General features: G+C 36.6%; 1 protein-coding gene and 1 pseudogene across 1 annotated transcript in view; one reads left to right on the top strand and one right to left on the bottom strand.

Moving 5' to 3' along the window:
• Pld5 (phospholipase D family member 5) overlaps positions 1 to 27,208 on the top strand; it is a 389,728-nt gene that overhangs the window by 187,788 nt on the left and 174,732 nt on the right. The window lies entirely within an intron of this gene.
• Positions 4,613 to 26,276, bottom strand: LOC143379493 (eukaryotic translation initiation factor 2A-like; annotated as a pseudogene).

The raw sequence follows: 27,208 nt of genomic DNA, 5'->3' as shown, positions 1-27,208 counted from the left end.
CTTGAACACAGTCCTTGCTATACCACCACAGTCAATCTAATAACTAAGACAGCTACTAAGTGATTAGTGGGCAGATAGTGTCTACAGCATGGACGTGCTGAACAAAGAGATGATTCACATCCTGGATGAGGGAAGTGGGATACCATGAGTTTTAATCATGGGACTCTGAGCAATAAATAATTTAAAACTTAAGAATTGTTTATTTCTGGAATTTTCCATTTAGTTTTTTCAGACCACAATTGACTGAATTCATAGAAAGTAAAACCACAGATAAGGGGAACTACTGTACTCAGGAAGCCCTGGGGATATGGAGGAAGAGAATTCCCAGAGGAAGGAAAAGGGGGTGGCAACATAGCTGGTGTGTTGAAGAGGTATAGAAAGCCATGTGGCCACAGCAGAGTGAACAAATATGTACATTAAATGAGCTAATTCTACCAAGAATGTGTGGAATTGTGTCTAGCATATAAGCAAGGCTCCAAAGCTTTGAAAACACTGCCTTCAGCTAGCTTTCATCTGAGTCCTACCCAAGAAAATTGTAGACACTTCCTAATGTAATCCAGGTGCTCTGGGGTCTTCTGGGTGGTCATTTTAATCGGCTCTGTTTTACTGTGACAAAATGCCTGTGATAAAAGAACTTGAAGGAAGAAAGATTTATTTCAGAAGTCTCATCCACAGTTGTTTGGCCACATTGCTTTGAGCCTATGGCAGCATGAAACATGGTGAAGGAAACTACTGACATCATGGCTGCCAGGAAGAAAAGAGAGAGGAAGAGGCTAGGGTCCCAATATTCCCTTCCAGGGCATGTGCTCCCCCCCTACCCCCCCCCCCCACAGTGATCTAACTTCCTCTCACTGGGCCCCTCTTCCTAGAGATTCCATCATTCTACCACCTCCCAATAGCACCACAGGCCTGCCACAAAGCCTTCAGCATGTGGTCTGTGGGGATATTTAAAATCCAAACCATAGTAGTGGTCTTTGGGACCTTTGTCAAGATAATATCTGTGTCTGTGGCTCTAGTAAGTCATTTTGCTTTGCATAGGCAATCTCGCTGATATTTTGATGAGCAGAAAGTCTTTCTGCCTGTTAAAACACATGAGATATTTTATAGTGAATGGAGAACTTCTAAATGGCTGATTATGGAATGTTTTGTTCTACTCCAGGTAGTTTGCAAATTAATCAGTTGAAGACTCTCTGATGAGTTTCTGCAGTATTTTTTTTTTTCAACCCTATACGTATTGATTCTCAGCTTAGCTGTGCATTAGAATTACTTGGAGAGTTTTAGAAAAAGTCCTGCTACTCAGGCCCTAACCCAAGCCAATTAAATCCCAGCCTCTGGCAGTGGAGCCAGATATTTTCTTTCCAGTTCCTTAGGACATTCTACTGGGCTTCCAGGGATGAGAACTCCCACTCCTGGGACCTGCCTGAAAATGATCACTAAGTTCCTTGGAGGTTGGTGCCAGGTATGTTTATTTTTGTCTCATGATACATTGGCTTCTACTTCTTCATATTATCTTTTCTGCAAGGTTTAGGAGACTTTAAAACTTTCCATCAGTGATATTTCTCTGTCTTCTCATTTCACTTTATTTTGTGATTGGTTCACAGACTCCAGGTCCCAAACCAGAGCTTTCATCTGTGTACTCCCTTCTTTTCAGATGCTCATGTTGGGCAGCAATTCTCCAGAGCTGAGAGGCTCTGAAAGCAGAGCAGTCCTTCTGTACCCCATTTTTGAGATCTTGACCAGCTGGGCGCGACTACCTCCACTGCTTTCTTTATATTAGTTACCTGAAAAGCTTCCGTTTTCATTAGCAATCGTGGATGCAAATGTGGACTTAAAACATCAATGTCATTAAACACAATATGCACAAGTTATGCACCAGAGCTATATTTCATGGTGCACTTTTTCATCATAAATCCCCAATTAATTCAGTTGTTCAAAAACATCTCACCTGTAATGTACTACCATAAATACATGGAATGTCAAAATTTCAAATTTACATTTTCAACAATCATTTCCATACCTATCAGTATGTTTAAACACATATGTAATCATTCCATACATATATATATGTGTGTGTGTGTGTGTGTGTGTGTGTGTGTACAGAATGATTACAAATATAATTAGTCTTAAGATCAGCTGACTTTTCTTCAGAAAGACTATTTTTATCCTGACATTATTTTTTTAATCAGGACATTTAATTTTCATTTTAATTCTTGTTATGAAAATAAACCACATTTTATTCTGTTAAGAAAATAAACCACATTACTTTGTGGTCATTTAATCAATTTTGTATATTATGAAATCACGATGTTTCCTAGGTAAATTAAACTCAATGGCTCATTATCCTGCCTAGAAAAATGAACAAGATACAATTAATGAAGTACTTATTTTACAATAGCAGTGTTTTTTTTTTATTTGTTGTTTTTATATATGCATGACAGTAGGGTGTATTTTGACCTATTATACATACATGGAATGCGACCCATTACAATTTTGATCTCATTCTTGTGGTTACACTGGTTATGTATCCATGTGTAAGCATAGACAAGTTATGTCCAGTTCATTCTGCTATCTTTCCTATTCCCATCCCCTGCTTCCCTTCATTCCCCTTTGTCTAATCCAATGAACTTCTGTGCTTCCCCTGCCTATCCTCCCTTGTTATGGGTTCGCATCCACATATCAGAAAGAACATTTGACTTCTGTTTTTTTGGGACTGGCTTATTTCAGTTAGCATGATAGTCTCTAATTCCATCCACTTGCTTTGAGCAAATGCCATAATTTTATTCTTCTTTGTAGCTGAGTAATATTCCATTGTGTATCTTTACCACATTTTCTTTACCCATTAATCTGTTAAAGGGCACCTAGATTGGTTCCATATCTTGACTATTGTAAATTGAGCTGCTGTAAACACTGATGTGGCTGTGTCAATGTAGTATGCTGATTTTTAAGTCCTGTGGGTATACACCCAAGAGTGGGATAACTGGGTCAAATGGTGGTTTCATCCCAAGTTGTCCAAGGACTCTCCATACTGCTTTCCAGAGTGGTCACACCAATTTGCAGTCCCACCAGCAGTGTGTAAGTAAACCTTTTCTCCTGCATCCTTGCCAACATTTATTGTTACTTGTATTCTTGATAATTGCCATTCTGACTGGAATGAGATGGAATCTCAGTGCAGTTTTAATTTGCGTTTTCTCTAATTGCTAGAGACGTTGAACATTTTTTCATATATTTCATATATTTCTTCTTCTGTGAAATGCTTGTTCAGTTCCTTTGCCCATTTATTAATTGGGTTACTTGTCTTTTTGATGTTAAGTTTTTTGAGTTATTTGTGTATCCTAGAGGTTAACCCTCTATCAGAGGTGTAGGAGGTAAAGATTTTCTCCCATTCTGTAGGCTCTCTGTTCATGTTCTTGATTGTTTCCTTTGCTATAAAGAAGCTTAGTTTGATACCATCCCATTTATTGACTCTTGATTTGATTTCGTATGCTTTAGGAGTCTTGTTGAGGAGATCTATTCCTGAGCCGTCATGATGGAAAGTTGAGCTTGCTTTTTCTTCTATTAGGTGCAAGGTCTCTGGTCTAATGCTAAGGTCCTTGATCCACTTTGAGTTGAGTTTTGTGCAGGGTGAGATACAGAGTTCAATTTCAACCTACTACGTATGGATTTCCAGTTTTCCCAGCACCATTTCTGTTATTTTTTAAATTGGGGTGGAAAGATTTTAAAATAATGACTTATCATTGAAATTATGAGATCATTTTTCCTTAGCAACATAAAAAGTGGGCAATTCAGTGTTGTTCCAGGATTATTATATTTTTACTTTACTGCTCCATAATCAAAACAAAGCCCTGGCTAATCCCATCTGGAGGGTTTCTCTGGAGCCCCTCCTACCCATCCTGGAATCCTGGTCTGAGCTTCTGGGTGACAGCCATGGGACAGAAGCACATTTCCATCCCCATTCCCAAGAACAGTTTAACACTAGGAGTGATTTCATTTTTAAATACTCCTACCTCAGTATAAGAAAAATAAGTTAAATAAACAAAAATTCTTATTTTTTCTCTTTTCTATCCCTTTCCTCTTCTGGATGCCCCACTTACCTTTTTTCTTATTAAAACTAACATTCTTACAATTTTTAAAAAATTACATAATACCTCTTCTTTACTAGTGCATTTATTATTTCCCTGTAATAGGCTTCCCATGGTCCCCTTTAGGGACTCAGTGTACAAAATAGTTTCATGTAAACCAAAATGTGAACTAATAAACCATGTGACCTAACAGAGCACAGGGCTGGCTGGTTGTGGAACTCTTTTTATTTCCGCTCCTTAGTGCACTTGTTTGAGAACTGTCCGATGAGCATCCAGGTCTTGGCATGCCTGCTGACAGAATATAGCAGGTGTCTCAGAAAGAGCAAAGCTGGCCTCCCTCCATCAAAATGAACACAGTGGCACTCTGGGTACCAGCATCTGAAAGGACACACATTCTGTACATCACCTCTCCCTGTGCCCCTTGATCATCTAGGCCAATGAGCATTTTTACACTCTGCCTGTTCAAGTACTTCTGTGAGCTTTCTTGGCTAATAGGCTCCTTCACAGCCCCAGGCATGTTGTTTTGCCCTACATTACTCCCTTTTTTGCTTTTCTTCTTCGGCAAACTGCTTTTCCATAATATTCCAACACTCTCCTTCCAAGCCCCCAACCCAAGCTGCAGATAAAAGTACCAGTGTAAGTAAAACTTTCTTATGCTTCCTTGACCAGGTACCCAGACTGCCTTTGTTCTAACAGTGGCATTCAGAGACATTGAGAAATGGGGAAAGGGGCTTCCCCTGGTCTTTCAAGGAAGTGGGACGCACTGTGGTCAAGCTTTGGGGTTCTCAACCCTTTTTCCTCTCCATGGAACATTTCTTCAGCACTTTTCTCAGAAATCTCATGATTACTCTGAAATAGAAAATAGAGTTTATTTTGAACATGGAACACAGCTAAGCTTCTTTTATCTTTTTCTTTTCTTTTTTTTTAAATGAGATTCTTAGCTATGGACCTATTTCTTTTTTAACTACCTTCTGACCTAGTTCATATTATCACCAGAGTCAGAGCTAACACAGAATGTGGTTGTTGCTTCACAAGATTAAAAAAGTAATAAGGCATAAAAGTTTTAAAAGAAAAATCAGTTCATTCAGGGATGTGATGGCTGGCTTTTCTTGGAGTTCCTGTTTATAATTGTTAGAATTAAAGAAGTGGAAAGAGGAGAGACAATACTTTTCTAGAGGTAAAATATTTAATAAATTCTTGAATAGTTCTCAATTGTAGATTCCTTCATGTAAATAACTCAAAGTTTATATATTAAATAATTAATAATTATTAAATAATTAATAAAATTTGTAACCTGAATGTTAATAATAATAACATTACTAATCAGAGATGAACACATCCCATAAAATGAAAACAAAAAACACAGCTGAAGAGAAATTTCAATGTCATTTTGTCTAACCTTCCTTCTAGATCAAGAGACCTGTCCCCCCAGCCTCAACCAAAAACAATGAACATATGACCCTTGGGTCATCTCAAGCACAGTGTTTCTTGAATAAGCCAGCTCCACTTTGGACATGTTTATTATTATAAGCTACATTGAAAATAAAATGACATCTTTGGAATTTGCTGTCAAAAAGGCACAAATTTTATGTGCTCAAAATATAGCATTTTATTTAATGTTTAGATAATAATGATAACTAGTATTAATTACATAATTTCTATGTGGTAGGCACTGTGCTAAAGCACTTTATACCAATATGTAATTTACTCTTATTTATATTAGTCCTACAGAATATGACTGTTTCCCCCTTTATACACCCAAGGAGCTAAGTAACTTATCCACAGTCACCTTTGTGGGAAAATGTTCGAAACAGAATTGGAGACTAGGTCCATGTGACTTCTGAACCCAAGCTCTTAGCCATTAGTTCTACTTCTCACTCCAATCCTATCCATAGGTATATGTTGAATTCCTATATACAAAGTAGAACTGAGGCTGTCTTGTCCAAGTTACTTCCCCAAGATAAGTGGAAGCTGAAAAAGATCCCTCTGAATCCAAAGTCTGTACTTTACACAATAGTAACTTAGTCTGAAAGTTGCAGAAAGCTTTAAGAAACTAAATGATCATGCAATGAGTTAGCAAAGCAGCTGGAGTTGAAGATCTGTGTTTCTCAATGCCCACTGGAACTATGTTATTGTTCCCATAATAGAAACACTGAATCCCAGAGCTTAAGGAGTGTTGACGACTCCCCTAAGTAAAGAGATAAGATTCTCCCTCTAGGAGAAATGAGCAAGAGTAAGGCAGAAGAGTAGAAACTGCAATTTTGTTCTGTACTTTCCCAGTGTCTAGCATAGCCCCCTCAACAATTTTGGAGATCAAACCCAAGGTCTTGCACATTTGAGATGCTACACACTTAGCCTAGCATAGTTCTTGACTCACTGTAGGTACTCAGTTTGTTGACTCACTAATACATTCACCAAGAAACTTCCATTCTCTTATAAATTTAGGCAACTGTCATTTCCAATATTACTTATTTATTTTATTAATTTAGACTCAATCATTTGATTGTGGAGTTATGTCCCAATAAACCTTTTTTTTTTTCAGTACTGCAGATTGAACCTAGGGCCTCTTACATGCTAGGCAAGCACTCTACCCACTAAGCTACCTCTCCAGCCCCCAATAAACCCATCTTAAGTTGAAGATAATAGTAGAGTCAAAGTGCATTTACCTAAGCTACCAAATATCATACAGTAAATTGTGACATATCAATGGTTTCCTCTGGAAGTGGGGTGGGGGGTGACTGACTGCGCCTCCCTATCATCACAGAGGAATCATACTGCATATTACATGCTAGTCCAAGAAAAAAACAAAATTTGAAAAAGTTTCTACTGAAACCACTTTTGTGTACTACTTTTGCACATTACTAAGTCAAAAAATAATAAGTCAAACCTTTGTAAGTCCAGAGCTGCCATATATCCAAAAATCATTTTAAGTGTCATTCTTTCCAATACAGTTTTTATTTTCATAATTTGACTTCTACTAATTAAGTGTTGATACCTGCCTTACAGTCTTTATTTTCTGAGAAAACTATGGCAGCTTAGAGTTCTGCCTGCAGTAGTTAAAAGTCTACTATGAGCGGGAGAAAATGCCATCCCTGGCGTTGTCAGTCACCCATTGCAGTAGCCTTAAGGCTCCTATGCTATATGGAAATCTCAGGTAGGTGGCTGTTTGACCAAATTACACAGGAACACAGAAAGGAAAATGTACAACTCTTCTCTTTGTTGTTCTGGGTTACATTTAATTGACAGAAATTTGGAAATATTTTAAGCAGCAGGCACAAGTCAATGTAATGATTTTTTTAAATTACTGAAAATCAAAATTTTACTTAAAAATGACTTTTTAAATAAGTCTATTGGCATATAGTTGGGATTAACACAATCATTTCCTTCACTTAGGGGAAAAAAAACTTTGTCAGAGTTAAATCAGTAAAATTTAATAGCTATCTAGGGAGGAAGCCAAGAGCTCCCTCTGTAAATACATAACTGAATAGTTTAGAGACACCTGAAAATCCAATCAAGGTGTTATGAGGGTATTTTCAGAAAAGCAGAGTTATTATGTGATTAGAATTTCAGACAGGAAGTTGTGTCTTACTTAGAGGATAAATAATAAAAAGGTAGGAAAGGGAAGGAGTCCTTCTGCTATGGAAACATGAGGTGACCCATAGAAAAGCTCTGGTTGGGAAGGAAGAAGTTTTCTTCAAAGGAACCAGAAACATTTTTGGCAAGTTAGTTCTTATAATGGGTGAGATGATGCAAACTGCCTTAGGTGAGAAATACGTTGAAGACCAGCAATGATTTTTTTCTTGCCAACAGTGAGAATATACACTGTCTAGACCTCCTTGCTCATTCCAGAATAGGGTAGATTAACACAGAGTCATCAGGCTTGTGTCTCTTTGAACTTGATAAACACAAGGATCCCAATTGCAGTGTGCCAGCTAAACCAGGTTTTTAAACCTGCAAATCTGAAAACCTGACTTTGAGGCACAGGATTCACCAAAGCTCAGGACCCTGGTGGGAATTTCTTTGGAATATCCATAGACTTCCTCTGAGGTAAGTGTTCCTTTAAGTAATAGGGGTAGCAATGGCCACAAAGCTCATGTTCCTGGGTTCTCTTATTGGTTGCTTCTCTGATCCTCGATGACCACTAAGTCTGTGAAAAATGCTTTTGACTTCTGGTTCAGAAAGTTTTTCTAAGTTCTGACCTTCACTGTCACCTCCTGCATCATGGTTGTATTATTCCAAGGTGATCTTCACCTTGTAAACTCTACAATGGCTGATGCTGATAACAGAATTGTAGCTCACTGACTTAGCCGAGTCTCTCCAGTACAAAACCAATGAAGCATGTTCTCTGTAACAGCAGCTAATGTCTTCTGCAAAAACAGTCATTGTGTTTGATCATCAAAATGGCAAATCAGCAAAAGGTAAGATCAGAAAAGATAGAAAAGGAAGTGGTTTTGATATGTGACCAAAATGCAGGAAATGAGGGAGTCATACAATGAACTTTTTTTTTTTTTTTTAGAATTATGAGATAAGAGGGTTTTTTTTTTTAGTGATTTTGTTTTTCTACTGTTTTATTGGGCATGAGTATATTAATATTAAGCCTGACTAGGCCTATATTAAAGATAGGACTTATGTCTATGTGCTGCTTTCTCAATTTATCATTAGAAGAATTTTCTTTAGAACATAAATAGGTAATGGGAATGGAAATCGTTCTTAAAATTGGGAATAAGCGTGACTTAGGAAAACCTAAAACATGAGAGCAAAATATCTTCCTTGTGTATTCAATAACATATAACCTTTGTGAATAATGGATACACAATAGCACTGTAGAGGAAGATGGACATCCACTAGGCAACTGATATTTGTGGGAGTGTTGGGAAGGGCAAGGTTTGTGATTAAAACACAAATAAGTTAGCATTCTGCCTCTCACATTGAAATCTCCCAATAACGAAAGTAAGGAAGATAGGGCATTAAATCTGTAGCCTGTAATTGTACTATCTTTATGACAATGACAATGGTCAGAATGTATTAAGATTTTACTCTAGCAAAATCTGTTCTTACTGTTTTATATACATTATCTCAGTTAATCATTGCAACAATTCTTTAAAGTATATACTCTAAGCAACTGAGGCTTAAGGAAATTATGTAAGAACATCAGCAAGATGCAGACAAGGAAGCATTAAACAAACAGCTAGAGACTGGCTGAAGTCATTTTATAGGACCTTTGGGAATCAGCCAAAGATTTTTGCAGCCACTAAGTGAATGTCTAATCAAGAAAAATCCAACATTCACAGTAGTAGATTTTTTTTTTTCTCATTCTTGTCCCACTTCCTTCCCAGTGTGGCATGATGTAGTTTGAGGGGACATGATATAACTTTTTATTCTGCAAACTAGAGGACTGGCCTGAGTTTTCAGTGTTCTAATCTGTTTGGAGAAAAGTGGAGATACTCGTCTCTGAATTTCCTGACTAGGAATTTAGGCATCCAAAAGTGCAGAGCTCAAATCTCAAACTAGAAGAAGCTATGTGGGCAATAAGCATGACTCATGAAAATCGCAAGGGTTCTACAGACCTGCAGATACCTAGGGCAAGAGATTTTTGATTGAGGAATACAACAGAATATGAGAAGACTCAAGAAGAAATAAGGGTGCAACTCTTAGGGAAATTGAAACACTTAAAACTAGCTGTGTATGTGAGAGAGTCAGAATTACACACATATAGGCCCAGACAAGACCCATTCCCAGAAAAGGACGGGGAAGATGTCAACCTTTCACATTGGACTGATTAGTGAAGGTTTTCTGTGCACAGGGACAATCTTCAAAGACTGAGAGAGTTAGTTCTTTTTTACAAGTGTTCAATTTTTGATTAAAGAGCACATGACATTCAAAGAAACAGGAAAAACACAGACTATTCAAAGGAAACAAATAAATCCCCAGAAACTATCCTCAAAGGAACACAGCCTTCATACTTGACACAGACTAAAACTTTTAAGTAAGCTCAAACAGTGAAAGGAAGTCAGGAGAATTATATATGAACAAAATGAGATTTTCAACAAAGACATGGAGTTTATAAAAATAACCAAATAGAAATGCTGAAGCTGAAAACGGAATGATTTGAAAATTTTACTAGAGGAGTCTAATAGCAGTCTTAAATAGGCAGAAGAAAGAATCAGTGAATCTGAAGCTAGATCATTTGAAATTATTGAATCTGAGGGGTTAAAAGAATAGAGAAAAATAAATATAGGAACTAAGGAACTTGTGGAACTCCATCAAATGGACCAGTGTTTGCATTCTGGGGTTAAAAGGAGGAGAGAGCGAGAGACAAAGATTATTTGAAGAAACAATGGCAGAAAATGTCCCAAATCTGAGAAAAGACATGCTTATATACAGATGTAAGACACTTAAAGAACTATTAGATAAACCCAAAGAGATCCACACTAAGAGATATACTCAAACTGTTGAAAGACAAAGACAAAAAGAGAATTAAAAACAGTAAGAGAAAAGTGATCTGTCCCATGTTAGGGATCCTCAATAAGATTATCAATGGTTTTTATCAGCAAAAAAAAAAAAATATGTAGTTTGTGTAAAATCAAACAGCTAAGAAGTGACAGACTTGAACACAGACCTATTAGTCCAAAGTTATGCTCTTAGCCAGTGGTTCTCAAAGTGTGGCCCCTGGGCCAGCTATATCATAACTTTCCTATGTTCATATTATGAATAAACAACCAATGAAACTCTGTATTATGTACAGCCACAAGAATGGGATCCTAATTAGAATAAGTTATATTTCATATATGCATAATATGTTAAAATACACTCTACTGTCAGGTGTACCTAAAAAGAACAACGAAAAGAAGAAGAAAGGGAGGGAGGGAGGGAGAGAGGAAGGAAAGAAAGAAATTCTTAGGCCTCTCCCAGAATTCCTAAGTCAGAAACAGTGGACAATCCATCTTTTAAGACCTCTAAATGTTTGAACTGCTCTTAACCATTAAACTATAATGAATATATTGCTTTAAAATGTTTGAGGATTTTTCAGTTTTTGCCATGAGGAAAGTATAGCTGCATTGGAACACAAGTTCTAAACATAAACACACAAAAAAAAACTTTTAAAAATAATTTGTGGTGGCAAAGTCTTACTTAAATTAAAAACTGTTGCCTAGGGTCTTATTTATCCTGCCTAATGTGATAGTCATGTGCTTCCTTGTAAAGATATGAGTGCATTTAACTATAGGATGTTGCCTCAGAGTCTACAGAGTTTCTGTTTGTTTGTGTACCATATATGCACCATCAACACACATGGCCCTAAGAGTTTCACATAAAGAGCTATGGATCAGTTTAGAAAGTAAACATTGCTGGGCTAAGATTCTGGAAGTCTGGGTTCAAACCAGACCCAGCTCTACCACTTGCTGGCCCTGCTTACCTTGAAAAGCAATGAACTCTCTCTTCATCTCACTTTCTTCCTTATTAAACTAGGATTGAAGTAGCCAGTTTCAGAATCTGTTCTATCTCTACCCATTCTTGGTAACTATGCCTGGGGCATGGATTTATGTCATGTCCTTGATCCTAATATTTTAGCTGCAAATTACTCTTTACTTGCTTCTACCTGTCTCGCCTCATCTTGGTGTACAGGAGCTAAGTGTTGTCATCACATATAGGTTGAAAAAAAAACTGAATTTTGTCCCACCTCCCATGGAGATTTCGTCATTAGTATTTGTGTTATGGAAGAGCCTGAAGAACAGGTGTGACAATTTTTTTTTTTTTTTAACAGAGCTGTTGCTACCCATTCAGTTCAGGAGAGAATTTGGTTCCATTAAGTATGCTGGAAAAGAAATGAAAGAGTCCCATTGGTCTGTCTGGGAAGATATCCAAGAGGCAGGAGTCACATATGTCTGCCCACAGCCTATAGAAGAAAGAGAGGGAGACAGGTGCCAGAATTATGGACTATCTGCTCACAGCATGTGTGTTTAGGGAACATGAGACCAAGCTGAAATGCTGCTTGCTATGAAGTCTCTAAATCTTGACTACATCTTGCTACAATTGCTGCTACTGATTTATACCCCACCTACACAAGAGTGCTTTTGGTTGAGAGCCCTCATTGAGGGTGACATTTTGTTGGGTTAAAAAGAGAGAAAAAAAATCAATACTATAATCAAATAAGCTTTGGCATTTAAGTATGGACTTGGAGAGAACCGTCGATTGCTCTGTTACCCTGATTCAAACTTTGCATGGCACATTCTGCCTTTTATTATGTCAAGGTATTATTTTTGACCTTCTCCAGGTAAAATATGTTCCCATTTTCTAAGAATATTTTCAAAATCATAAATTATTTATTCCATTCAGACAAGGGCTTTCTCAAAATATCCATATTAAGCAATTATCAAAGCCTTGGAAATTTCCATTTTTCACCCTTAAACTTGATCAGAAATAGATTCCCTAATTTGATTGAATTCTAATCCAATTAGGGAATCATGGAGGGGAAAATAATGGGAATATTTCCTGTAATAAAGCTTGAATTATTGAAGGATAGCTACATCATCTCCTAGGCCTCTTCTTCCTTAATGTACCATTTCCCTCAGTTGAAGTTCCCATTTGTCCTCTGTTCTCATGGAAATGCCAGTTTTCCATTGATTTCTTGTAAGTTTTCTTCTTTTTTTATTCTTGCCTTAGTCTATACCCACATTTCTCTCCCCTACTTCCCTCCCTTCCCCACACTCCTCCAAATATAGGAGGATACCCAATACAGTCAAACTGGAGAGTGGTTATCAGGGAAAAGTAAGGAGAAATGAGGGCCATTCTGTTATTTTCATGCACTTGAGTGATTAGGCTATTAGTATTACCTCCTAGGATAAAGATTAGGAGTGTCTTAAAAAGTTTCTGAATACTTTAAAGCTGACTAACTGGGTAAGTGACTCTCAGTGGTAATAATAATCAAACTGTTAAAATTTTAATTTTTTTCTTACATAACATTTTAAACTGGAAGCCTATTGCTCACATTTAACTTGTTTCATTATTATGTGCACATTATTTCTGATATGATATAAAACAATCATATATATTTATCTACTTTATATATACATGTATATACTATCTATCTATAGATACATACCATGATTTGTAATCCCTTTAAGGAGTTAAATTTTATGTTTAAAAATGTATATTTTTTTGGGGCTGGAGATGTGGCTCAAGCGGTAGCGCGCTCGCCTGGCATGCGTGCGGCCCGGGTTCGATCCTCAGCACCACATACAGATAAAGATGTTGTGTCCGCCAAATACTAGAAAATAAATATTAAAATTCTCTCTCTCTCTCCCTCTTTCTCACTCTCTCTCACTCTTTCTTAAAAAAAAAAAAAAATGTATATTTTTTTACATTTTTGTTTCTCATTTTTATTTACACTCTACATTACATAGAAGGGATCTCACAGAATGTCCCTTGTAACCTTGTCATTTTGTAGATGATAAAATTTGTTTGCAAAGTAATAATTTGAGCAGGAGACAGACTCTGGCTTGGAATCAAGTTCCTATGACTTACAGTTCAGCATTCCTTTTACTAAACCCTAATATCTCCTACACAGATTCTAATTTTGCCTTATGAATTTTTAAACTTCTAAGATTAGAGAATTGCAAGATTGAAGTTTTTCATAGCCTCGTTGTAATGAGAGAAAATATAAATTAGAAGGTGATTGGGAGTGAATCAGAAGCCCAAATTTATAGCTTCTTGGATGCTGCTTAAATTCAAAAGTTAATTATAATGTGAATATGAATGAAAGGTTTATTACTCATTATTTAAAATATTTACATATTTATAGGAAATTCACAGAAAACACTTGGATGTTAATTTTTCTTGTGTCTATAGAACCTAATAATTCTATCATATCATATAATAGAGTTCATCAGTTTTAAAATATGTTAAAACTCATTGAGATGTTAAGTAGAGAAATTACATGAAGGATTGATAACAGCTATTGGGGAAAATTGAAGCTAGATTTGGCTAATTAATGTGGTACTTGCAGGATTAAAGATTCATCAGTGTATTAATGGAGAATAGCTAATTGTTGGTAGAGGCAATAAATGTGTTTTATTATATAGCAAAAGGGAAATAAAGGAGGAGCCTGTCTTGCAAATGTTCGTTAGTGTTAATAACCACACTGTCATCCTTACTAGGTCCCCACTCTGGTTGCTTTTGCACTGTTGTCCTAAAATGGTCATATACGCACAAATAACACAGGGAGCTTTCAAGAGGGGAGGCACTGAACAGGGCAGATTTGGGTGTCGGAACAAGACTGGAAAACTGGCTCTGCTACTAAATTGTGGCTGAGCCTATTCCATTACAATATTGCCCAAGCCTGGTCATCTTCACATTCAAAATTCTAAATAAAACTATCTCATGATCTAGCAAGCCTACCGCTGGGTCTAGAGTCAAAGGAAATAAAATCAATATGTCTAAAAGATATATGCACTTCTAGGTTTATTTCAGCATGGTTCACAATAACCAAGAAATAGAAAGAACCTGTGTCAGCTGATAAATGTATAAGGAAAATGTGGTACATATACATGATGGTATACTGTTCAGTCATGCCCACACAAAAAAATGAAATTCTGTCATTCGTAATAACATGGATGGGACTGGAGATCATTATGCTACAGGAAGTAAGCCAGGCACAGAAAGAGAAGTTCTGCTTGATATCTGTCATATGTGGAATCTAACAAAGTTGATTTTCTATTAGTTGAGAGCAGATTGGTAGTTTCCAGAGGTTGTAGAGAATAAGGGTGAGGGAGGGATGGAGAAATTTTAATCAGTGGGCACTGAGTTACAATTTGATAAGAATAAGAAGTTCTGGTGTCCTCTTTTATAATGGAGTGACTATAGGTAACAAAGTATTGTTATATTGTTATATTGGTATGTCGTATACAATAAAGTCTTATAAATTTCAGAAAATTAGAAGAAAGGACACTTTTCCATGAAGAACTTACTAACATTGATAAATAGACATGTTTACCCTGATTTAAACATTACACAATGTGTACATGTTTCAAAACATCACATGGTACCCCCTTAATATGGATGGTGCTATGTTTTGTTTTATCAGTTAAATAATCACATGGTACCCCCTTAATATGGATGGTGCTATGTTTCGTTTTATCAGTTAAATAAAACAGAAAGCTAGGAAAGCTAATACCTGTATCACAAGGTAGTGTGATCATGTCTGCAAAGTACTTGGCATGCAGACATACTCAATAAATAACAGCTATAATTATCATAGTATTTTAAAATACACGGCTATATGAGATTTATCTACATTTTCCAATAGTTTCTAATGTTCATGATTTTGCTCATTTCCTAATTTTGCCCTATTCTAAATTGAATGGCAGCATTCTTTCACAGATACTGATCAGTTATACAAACTGAAACTTTTTCAGGTCCACACGCTGCATGTTGCTAAAATAGTTAAAATATAGCAGGATTCAACTTAATATTCTGTGTCCAGACCTTAAACGCCATTGGTACCTAGAGGTTTCCTTTCTAGTAACATTTTAAATCCCTTGCCAGCAACAAATAAGCCATTGAATGAAACTTTGCCCTACAAACTGATAATGAGACAAGAGCAAATGGCAACTCAGCCCAAGACACACATCTCTTACCTCCTCTGATTCTTCCACTGGGAAACAATGTAATTTTTTTATTAAAAATTAATGGAAAACACTACTTCCTGGCAAGGGATTGGTGCATTGATGTCATATTATGGGTTTCATGGGATGAGTTAAGGTTTACACAAATTTCCTGTTATCAATCTATAAAAAGTAAAAATGTTTGTGTATATAAGTGTGTGTGTGTGTATAAGTTTTAACAAATTCAAATTCTCTTTCCAGTGTGATATTCCTTGGTAATATGAGTGAAGTTTTCTGTTTGTTGCATGATGTCAAATTGGTTATTTGGGAGAAAATTATGAATTTCCACTGGGCACAGTAAGCCAAAGCAGGATGCTAGAGCCCAGGAGATCAGGGACAGGCTGGGCAATAACTCCATCTATTTAAAAAATTTATGAATTTTAATTTTGTATGTTCTTTCCTTGGTCTTAGGAGTAAATGCTCATTTGTGCAGACAGACAAGTATAGATGATGTTACAAAATAATGCTGGTTAAATAAGACCACCATTTCTTGCTTCCAGAATACTTTTGCAGCTTGCCCTCTGAGGTCTACCAAAATGAGCTAGTTGAGATCAAAGGAGGTTTCATATGAAGCATGGGGCATTTCTTGATCATAGCTTAGCAGACTGGAGCATATTAATGCAGTGTAGGATAACAGTATCTACCTGACCCCTTATAAGAAGACCAGGGACCACATTTGTGTGGTAGGTCTGACTCTCAACCCCCAAACCTTCATTCATTAGAAATTCCAGTCATAGGCTTTATATTAGTTTAAATTGGACTCTTAAGGCTGATGACTGGTAGGAATTCATTCTCAGCTCTAACAGCCCAAGGTTGTACAAAATCCCGGAGCCTTTCCCAGCAGCAATCATCAGAGGCTCCTTTGGTTACTAAGTTAGCATCTATCAACATGGGCTTGGGTTCCCTTAATTCTTGGAACTTGCAAAACTGGGGACCCTGAGCCTTGAGTCCAGCCTCCCAGGGTGTAATACATAACCTCTGACCCTGAGAGTTTGCCCTCTTCCCAATAGGCCTTTCGGTCCTTTGCTGCTAGTGAAGTCCCCCAGAGGGTCTCCTCTTTCCAGACACGGAGTCTTTCTCCTCTCTACCTTGGTGTTTCTCAAAGGCATTCCTCTATCTCCTTTCTCAGGAATGTCCAGTGTCATCTCTTCAGCAGCTCAGGATTTTGGAAAACAAAATAGAGAAAGGGAAATGGCTTGTGAGCAATCTCTTCTTTGGGCCCTGGACTAAACCTTCCTGAGGTCCTGACTTCCTCCAGATGAATAAAAACATGAAACATTTATTATATCTTTAAGAAGTGATCCTACATGCTTTGAAAGATCCAAATACAAAAAAATACATAAGTTAATGGTTATGTATGAAGAAAATACCTTAATTGTCAAAAATAGCAACTGGTAACAGTAGTTGACCCTGGGTCTAGGAACAGGAACACTAGCCACTAGGAGTGAGTTTAGTTTACACTGGGGATCATCTGTACTATTTGAATTTTCTTAGCCTAGGCACATAACACTTCCTGCACATAGGAAGTTTTCCTTGAATCTTAAAAATAGATTAATAGATTTAAATCAGAATTATTTTCATCATCACTGAAGTTTTTTAATAGAAACATTGGATGAAGACATTTGTTTCACCAAAACCGTTTGAGGTTGTTCCTTACTTATTAATATTTTTGTTTTGTTTTTGAGTCAGGGTCTCTCTATGTTGCCCTGGCTGGCCTGGGCTCAAGCCATCTGCCTGCCTTGGCCTCCCAAGTTGCTGGGACTGCAGGTGCATGCCTCCAGGCCTGGCTTCTCAATTTTTTAAAAAATATTTGGGAATCTAATTAAATAAGATAATGCTAAATTGTTTTTTTTTTGTTGGTTTTTTTTTTTTTTTTTTTTTAGTTTTATTTTTGTGGTGCTGAAGATTGAAACCAGGTCCTCAAGCATGCTAACCACATGTTCTATCATTGAGCTACATCCTCAGACCCCTGAATTTTAAAACTTTGGCACAGAGATAATAATAAAAAATTAAAATTCTATATACACAGAAAGTTGATTTAAAAAAATAACAAATTTATTGCATTAAGGGAAATACACATACATAGGCTTATGTGCTACCTACCTTCAGTTGGGGGTCTGGGAGTGAATCAGATTATAAAATTTATTTGTTCATCCAGCAAAATTTAGTCATTACAAAATTATCCCATACCCTTTTGTGTGTCAATTCTGAAGAAATTCAAGCCATATTTGGAGTGAAAAGGCACATTTAGAAAAACTATTTTAAACCACTGGAAATGGCACATGTTCTGCCAAATGATGCTGATCACTGTTGGTGGACTTGAAATACATGAGCTGAAATTGTCTTCTGCCCAGTGTCCCCAGGGAAGGATACCAACTATAGAGCTCACGAGACAGCTTGTAATTTACAATTGCTTCACTCCAACTGGGCCACTTAGTTGACACTTTTCCTGCTTTTCAAAAATCATTTTTTTAGTTTTCCAAGTAGTGTCAGCTACATACAACTTTCCTGAACAAGAAACTGCTATGCTAGTCTAAGGATTCTTCCAGATCTACTTTCTCTGGAGGTTTTGAGAGAATTACTGAGTCATAGAGAATTCATTCCAAACAAGAGAATTCATGGACACATCAGTGGTGACCAGTCAGTCATTTGGCCAGCATCAATAGGGTACATATCAGTTTGACATAGCTCATGGTGGTGGGCAAGAAAGAATTTGTCAAGTGATGAGATTTACTGAGAATTGCTGAGATTCAAAACAGGAAGGAAGAAAGAAAATGACATAGAATGTCCCTCTCATAATGAATAAATAAATAGCTCCCACCAGCCCTGAGCAGTGTTAGATCAAACTTCATTGTTTTGAAGTTGCTGGGTAAGATCTGATGTTAAAGACATGAGTCAGCACTCCTATTTCTTGGCCCTTATTTCAAAAAACAGATACTAGCAATAATTGATGGTAAATTCTCCATTGCTAAAAGTTTCACTGTGCCTTAAATCAAAGACAACTTGAAACCGAAAAACCATTAGTCAAGAATTTATTTTAAAATAATTAAATCCAGAGATACATTTTGACTACATAGGTGGATCAGCTTCCTGTATCTTCTACAAGGCAGTGTTTGAAGGACCCTACCTGTTGTGATTTGGATATGCTGTACCCCTCAGAAACATATGTGTAGATAATATAAGAATATTCTGAGGTGAAATAATTAGATTATGAGAGTTGTAACCTAATGAGTGGATTCCACTTATATAAATTAACTGGGTGGTAACTGTAGGCAGATAGGGTGTGATGGAGGAGACAGGTCACTGGAGGAATGCCTTTTTTGTCCCTGATGAGCAGAGTTGTTTCCTGATTGCAGTGTTCTGACCTGCTTTCCTATCCCACACCCTTCCACCCGATGTTCTGCCTCATCTTGGGCCCAGAGTTATAAAGTGCCAAACCTTGACTGAAGTGTGAGCCAAAATAAAGTTTTCCTCCTCTACGTTTTTCTTGTTAAGTTTTCTGGTCACACAACACAAAACATTACCATTAACGTATATTCAACATCTCCCCAGTTTTTTCCACCCTCAGCACTAAAGCCTCCATGTTTTTTTTTCACCTCAATAGTAGGCTATTGCATTTGTCCTTTATTTTATTTTATTTTATTTTATTTATTTTTCTGGTGCTAGGGATTGAACCTGAGACCTGGAGCATGCTAATCATGTACATTACTGCTGAGCATCACCTCAGGTCCTACAGTGGTCTTCTAATTGGTCCACTTACTCTTGATCCCCTGTACTTGGGTGGGTCTTCATTTCCTTTCTGGGCCAGCACTGAGAAACTTTAAGCCAGAAAAAAATTGTTGTACCATCACTGTAGATTTCCTGGTTGTCAATGAGTTGACAGGATGGCATATAGATTGAGGTGGACGTGGAAAAAGCCAGTCTACTTTCCCCTCTTCTCCAATTTAGAAGTTAATAAAAATGAAACAACTGATGAGAAAAAATAAGAAAGTATTTAAAAATTGAAAAAATATAGTAAAAGAACAGAATGTCTGTATAATTGACAAGGGCTTCTGCTGCAAGGTAGGCAGCAATTTGAACATCAGAACAGATTACAACAATGCTAGACAAAAACCCTTTGAATTTTAAAAAATTAATCTTGGAGTCTATACCAATAAAACAAAAAAAAATTTAATTTAAAAACATAAAACAGGTGATTTTACAGAAGAGCACCAACTAACAAATATAGAACACAAGATAGGAAATTACCAATTCGCAGCCAATATAGTAAAAAAAAAGAATAGATACAGTCGGGAATCATAGGATTTTTGAAGGATGTTCAGTTACTTAGTGAAATGCTAGGGAACAGGGTATTTGTACCACCTCAGTGGGCCTCTGCACAAGTTATTTATTAATTATACAGGGAGGAAAGTTACAGTTCAAGTATGAATATCTGGCAGACATCTCTTTTTCCAAATGACCAAAGCTAACATCACCAGTAGTAGAACCAGCCACTACTCTGAACCAACTGGTACCCTGTATGTAGGAAAACACACCACCTATGTAGTCTTCCTGCCAAAAATATTGAACCTAAATCTAATCATGAGGCAACAATCAAGCAAACAAATTCAGGATTATTCAGCAAAAAAACAAAACAAAAAAACTGACCTGGGATCTTCAAAAATAACAGTGTCATGCAAAACAAAACAAAAATGCTGAGGAACTCTCCCAGACTAAAGGAGTTCAAGGAACATGATTACTGAATGCAATGAGTGAATATTAATTGGATCTTGGATGCTAAAAAACAAAGGACATTATTGGGACAATTGGAAAAATTTGAATATTAGATAACAGGACCATATTACATCAAATTTCCTGTGTGATAATTGTGTTTATTTAGAAAAACGAATTCCTTAGAAATGTATTCTGAAACTTCAGGAATAACTGCATGCTATCTATAACTTACACTCAGCTGGTTTGTGTGTATATATTTGTGTACACAAGATTCTTTCTTGCAGTGAATGTATTTATTTGCTGTCCTCTGCAATTTTTCTGTAGATTGAAATTTTTCAAAATAAAAAGTTGGCTAGGGCTGGGGTTGTGGCTCAGTGGCAGAGTACTTGCCTTGCCACTGTGAGGCATTGAGTTCGATCCTCAGCACCACATAAAAATAAATAAACAAAATAAAGATATTAAAAATAAAAGTTAGCTAAAGATTGTTAAAGCCAATCTCTCATTATTTTGATAGGTCCTCTCTATGCTAGATTAAAAATTATCAGGATTTTATTAATAACACATAGGACTGGCTGATATCCTATCTTCTATCTTTCATTCATAAACTCACTCTGATCCAAATTGTCTGAAGAAATGGAACATATTTGTCAGCTGAATTAAAGCAAGCTCACTTGATCTCTCTCAGCTATTTCTAAGTTCAAAGGCGATCAGGGAATCACCCCCATAGGTAGCAAGTCATCTTCTACTTCAACCCCAGAGAGTCCAGTATCTTTTTGAGAAAGTTAACCTTTGCCGTATCAATCCTGGGCTTCCATTGCAACCAAATGACTACAATGAGGATACTTTTTAACTTTGAGTGCAAATCTAATTGTTTTGATGGGACAAACCCATCTGTTCAGTTTCCGATTAATGCTATCAGAGAACCAAGATCTAAGGATTGAAAGTCTATAAATTGCCAATTATCAATATAAATCAGGTCCTAATAATGATCTATTACATTAAGCAATGAAAGAAAGCTCACATTAACAGTTTATTAGATGGTCTTTAGCCAAAATATGTAGTCTTTTTAAGTAATCAGTTTGAAAACTTGCAGGTTTTTGTGCTGTGGATTATGTTTTAAAATAATGTGTTTTTTATTTTGTGCTTACGCTGAAGCAGGCACTGAGCAAAGCACTTCACAGAGATGCCCTCCTCTAATCTTTGTAATAACCTTTTGTCTTTTCAGAAGTGGAAACATTTAAACAGGTTATTAATTTGTTGAAGGTCATGTAGCTCATAACTGGCAGAACTGTGTTTTGTCCCTGTTATTTCAAATCCTTCCTTTTCAACATTTCTCTATATTTCTCTATAATAATACCAGAATAATGTGTAAAAAATGTAAAAATCTTAAAGTTTCCTGTAACTACCAAAATACACACACACACACACACACACACACACACACACACACACCACTTTTAAAAGCTAGCAAATATGTGGAACTTTATTTTATTATTTTAGTAGCTTTTAAGAGGAGAACTACAAATATTTCTTTGAGAAGGTACAACATTGCTCCTGGATTAAAGGAGAAATTTTGATGATCACATTAAGTTCGGAGAATAAATACATGCTATTAATAAGAACAGTGAGAATTCTATTTTAAATTCTATTAACAAAGTAAAAGGCCTTTTCTTATATTTATTCCACCTAGCTCCCTGGACCCACAGTTCAAACCATTTATAGTTTATTTTTAAGTACCATGAAAAGAGGCGTAAAAAGATTTGGGCGGGGTTGTGTCCTGGTATACTCAGCTTGCTTCCCTGTTATTTGGTGTCATGAATGGTGCTAAAGCTTCTGGAGAGAGTTCCCTTAAAGCCCCAGGAAGCAGGCATTCCAGGGATTTGCCCAAAGGTGAATTTTAATGAGATCTGCCTCTTCCTTTCTTTCCTTGCAGGAGAAGTAAGAGTATAGCAAGGGCTGTAATGTCATGTAAATGACTTCTGCACATATACTAATTAGATAGGGCCCCTGGAGAGTAGCCAGCTGTTGGTTGTTAAAGGAAATAAAATGATAGGTCACAGAAATAAGTCATTTCAAAGCTGATTTCTAGAGACCTTTTCCAGCATGGCTAAGGAAACCACTCCCTGTCTCACAAAGGAGCAATAGACGCCTTCAGGTCAAGTGAGAGAGGGCATCTGTGAGGAGGTAAGCAGAGCTTCCTCCGGGGCTCCCTGCTTCCCGAACTCATTCTCCAAACAAAAACCTGGTCTCCAGACCCCAGTGCTCTGTTTTTATTTTTATTATAAATTCGTGATTTGTTTGATATTTTTTAAAAGCCAAATAATAATAAAAATAAACTTGATCTTCCTTGGCTTCCAGGGAATTTTTCACTCTCCTCTTCCATTCTTTCCAGTACCTTTTCTCTTGTCTTCTTCACTTCCCCCAATTTCTCTACCATCTAGAAATGATTAGACATTTCCATATTTGCCTTTGACCCAATTTTTTTTCTCCTGAAATTCTGATAATCTTACCCTCTTATCTTTTGGGGAAGTATGAAATAGAAGAAAAAGGAATTCTCATTCATCCAATGAGAACTAACCGCCCTTTCACAGGAAACAATGGATTCTTCCTGAATGGTATTTCCAGATGCATAAGTTAAAATGCAAACTGTTAGCTTTGTAATAAAGTTCAAACAAAGTTATCAAAATATTTTTTTTTAAATTTATGATATAAGAACATATATATCATGCACTACATATTTATGAAATAACAATATCTGATCACAACCACAGTTAAAGACTTGGAGATGTCAAGCAATGACTGTATGAACATTCTTCTCCTTATTTAAGTTTACCACACCTTTACTCCTTTATATAATAAATCCTGCCATCTACTAAAATTTTGTCTTTCAATTTGTCAAGCTTAGCTGAAAAATTATGTTTCTTTTCTTTATCATGTATCATGTAAAATCAATTTAATAGGCACAATTAAATAATTTTCCACATAAACAGATTCTTGGATAAATGGTTAAAATTGGAGACCAACATTAAATGTGGCACATGGAAATTCAGTGTACACCAATGATTTTAATAGATGATCTCTTTGCACTGATTTCTGATAACCAGTTTACTTTCCTGTGGCTCTTTATCTGATTCTGAATCCCAAATCTTCCAGCTTCTTCCAAAGGGCTATCTCTTCTTGCGTGTTCTCCAACTAATTTTTTGTTGTTTTGTTTTCTAGTTTGATATGGTTTAGATATGAGGTTTTCCCCTAAAAGCTTCTATGTGAGACAAGGCAAGAAAATTCAAAGGTGAAGTGCAATATAGTGCAATGTTAATATCCTGATAGGGATTAATTGAGTGGGAATGTTAATATCCTGATAGGGATTAATTGAGTGGGAACTGTAGGCAGGTAGGATGTGGCTAGGGGAGCTGGGTCACCAAGGGTGTATCTTTGAGATTTCTATTTTGTCCGTGGTGAGGGGAGCGCTTTCTTCTTCTTGGTGGCCACATCCTAAACTGCTTTCCTCTGCCACACACTTCCACCATGATGTCCTGCCTCACCTCAGGCCACAAGGAATGCAATTGACCATCTATGAATGGAGACCTCTAACACCATGAGCCCTAAATAAATTTTTCCTCCTTAAAATTGTTCTCGTCAGCTCTTTTGGTCACAGCAGTGAAAAAGCTGACTAAAACACAGTTGTTCATTTTCTTTCCATTTCTTTTTCACATTCTTGTTTGTTTTTTTTCTTTTCTTTCTTTCTTTTTTTTTTTTTTTTCTATCTGAAGGTCTCTAGAACTTGAATGAGAGGTAGTCTTTCATGGTGTGTCTGTGGAGCAGAAATAGGTGGCAAAGCTGAGCTCTTATCAGTTCATGCTTCCTTTGATTTAAAAAAAATATATTTATTTTTTAGTTGTAGTTGAACACAATGCCTCTATTTCGTTTATTTATTTTTATGTGGTGCTGAGGATCGAACCCAGGGCCCTGCAAGTGCAAGGCAAGGATTCTACCACCGAGCCACAACCCCAGACCCTTCTTTGATTTTTAAAAAGGGCTGTTTTTGATAATAGCATTTCCTAGTGATGGTTTCATATTCTGAGGTAACCACTTCTATGAAGTTTAAAATTAGTGATTGGTTTATTTCTTAAAGCTGACTTTAGGTTCCTCACTGGGTACTTCAGTTGAAACTGCTTGGTAAGCTACTGTTTTTGCTGGAAATCGTCCATCCAAACTTGCCATAATTCTGCATTTGATGACATATTGTATTTGTGTAAGAGCCATTATAATGCCAAATCTTGTACCCATACTAAAATGTAACCTGGGACCACACATGGCTGTTAAAATATGCTCGCCATCTGGACACCTAGCAAAATGTATAGAATCAGAAGCTACTAGTTTAGAAATAAGTTTGTAGTATTTAACATCCCACATTCCATTTGTTCTCTCAGATTTCCCAATCTAGCTAGTACTAATATATATCTGTGAGAGCTATAGTAGACTTGGTACAAGAACTATTTCCAAAAGCAAAATACAGGATCACATTTCACGCTTAAAATTGTTACTTTGATAAGCATGAAACCCTAAACAGCACAAAACTTAGTAGCACTAGAATTCCAATCAATACTTGTGGCTCTATTTTTGGTAGTTGTGTTACAGCATTTTATCCATTCGTTGAATATAGTGCAATATTTGTTCCCCATTTGTAGGAAACAATGGTTTTGTCAACACATGTTCTAGCTATTACCATAACAATGGTTGCTTTATTAATATTATTATTCCATAGTAACCTTATTATCCTTAAAGAAACTTATTGGCTAAAGCTGCATGTGATCCACCAAAGTTGGGGTGCTGATATAATCTAACAAATGAAGGTACATCTTTACTTGCTAGAACATAACTCTTTTGTATTATTGAAGTCCAGATGATAACACAAAATCATTAATTTTTCCAAATGTAATTTGTTTGTAGTTGTGTTAAAACTGATATTTAGACAAACAAACAAACAAAATTCATTGTTAACAACTCAGGCAAGGTACTTTTGTCTTCTGACCAGATGGACTCCAATCCATGTTGCATTTTTTTTTTTTTTCTGGATGGAAGATCTCAAACATTTTTCAGTTTTCACATCATAAAATTGTAGGTTGAGTATCCCATCTGTACCATCTTTAGAAGGAATAGTGTAAGGCTCACATTGCCAAGACATTGTTTCCTTGTGAAAATTCAGGGCAAACTACTTTTGGGAAGCTGAAGTCATGCAGCAGTCCATTGTTAGTGAATTGATGATATGTACTTTTATTCTAGCAACTCTGCCAAACAAGATCCCATATCACTATAGGTATAAACTTTGTAATTTTTTTTTTCAAATTCCAGCTGTCATCCCTGATTTTGAGAAGGGTAGAGAATTGCAATGCAAACTTTATAAAGAATGCCCCAGACCGCCTGGAAAATACAAGTGTGGTAGTCCATTCACCATACCCAGCCCGTATCCCTGGACTATCAAGAGCAGCATGGATGGTGCCATCTTATTTTAGAAAAAAAAAGAAAAATTCTTAATACTGCCAAAATTACAGATTCTGTTAATTATAGTCCTGTGGTTGTCTTTGGTCATAACTAAAGGGAATGCTAAATTTTGATTACAGATTAGAGTAAATAAAAATGTCAAAATCCAAGTTAATAGGAACCTATGAGTTGTATCCACAGATCCACGTTAAGAACACATGGTCTAAAGATTTTCAAAAGAGACTGGGAATCCTCACTCATTCATATACCTAGCAGAAGTCAGTAAGGGGCCAGTAAGAAGAATGGGATGGTATGAGTCATCCACAATTGTACAATCATTCATTCTGCATTCCTTATTTTATCTATTTGATTTATCTGGGCTTCTTGAGACTTCTTGTGTCTTTCTCAGTATGTTTTTTAATAGCAAAGTAAGATTAAAACTAGTCAGTTTTGGGCTGGAGTGTGGCTCAGTGGTAGAGTGCTCACCTACCATGGGTGAGGCACTAGGTTCCATCCTCAGCACCACATAAAAATAAGTAAATAAAAATAAAGGCATTGTGTCCACCTACAACTAAAAAATATTAAAAAAAAAAAAAAACCTAGTCAGTTCTATTTGTTTGGCAGCTATTGTGTTTTGGTTTTGATGAAGAACATTCTTTTTTTGGTTTGGGGGTAGTTTTTAAATATGTTCATGGTTTGAAATATACTTTATGTTTGTAGGGAAGGCTGAAACTGCGGATTGTCTCAATTCATGTGTTTATGCCATGTCTAACTTCTATGAATTGGGTAATTGGGCTTAAAATGTGAATAATATCACACTATTAAATTTTGACCACTGTCTTCTGCCTTTGAAGATTTTGACATAGGTAAAATCTAACCCTCTCTTGACTTCCTCGTTGCCTTCTCCTGGGCTTCTCTTATCTTCCAGCTTCTTTAGTGGTCACTTCTAAAATCCTCTGGTCTGTCTCCCACTCTGCCAACCATAAGATGTAGGCATTTCCTCCACATTAGGCCTTGGGATGGTTTTCTCTTCATGTGTTTTACCTCCTCACACTTTCCCATGTTCCTTGTCAGCAGTAACAGCCCTACCTGCCTCTTCCAAGTTGTTCAGATTTTAATAAAACTCAGCACACACTCTTTAGACACATTGTTAAGTGCTAGGGATACAAATCTGGACCAAGGGAGTAGGTTCCTGCCTTTGCACACTCTACGGTCTACCAAGGAGAGCAACCTTAATGAGTAGGATGAAAGGGTCAGAGCGGATCATTAGGGACC

The sequence above is a fragment of the Callospermophilus lateralis genome, chromosome 13, assembly GCF_048772815.1.
Source record: "Callospermophilus lateralis isolate mCalLat2 chromosome 13, mCalLat2.hap1, whole genome shotgun sequence".
In the NCBI taxonomy this organism is placed as follows: domain Eukaryota; kingdom Metazoa; phylum Chordata; class Mammalia; order Rodentia; family Sciuridae; genus Callospermophilus; species Callospermophilus lateralis.
The sequence above is the reverse complement of the archived record's forward strand: the minus strand, read 5'-3'. Positions and strand labels throughout refer to the sequence as shown.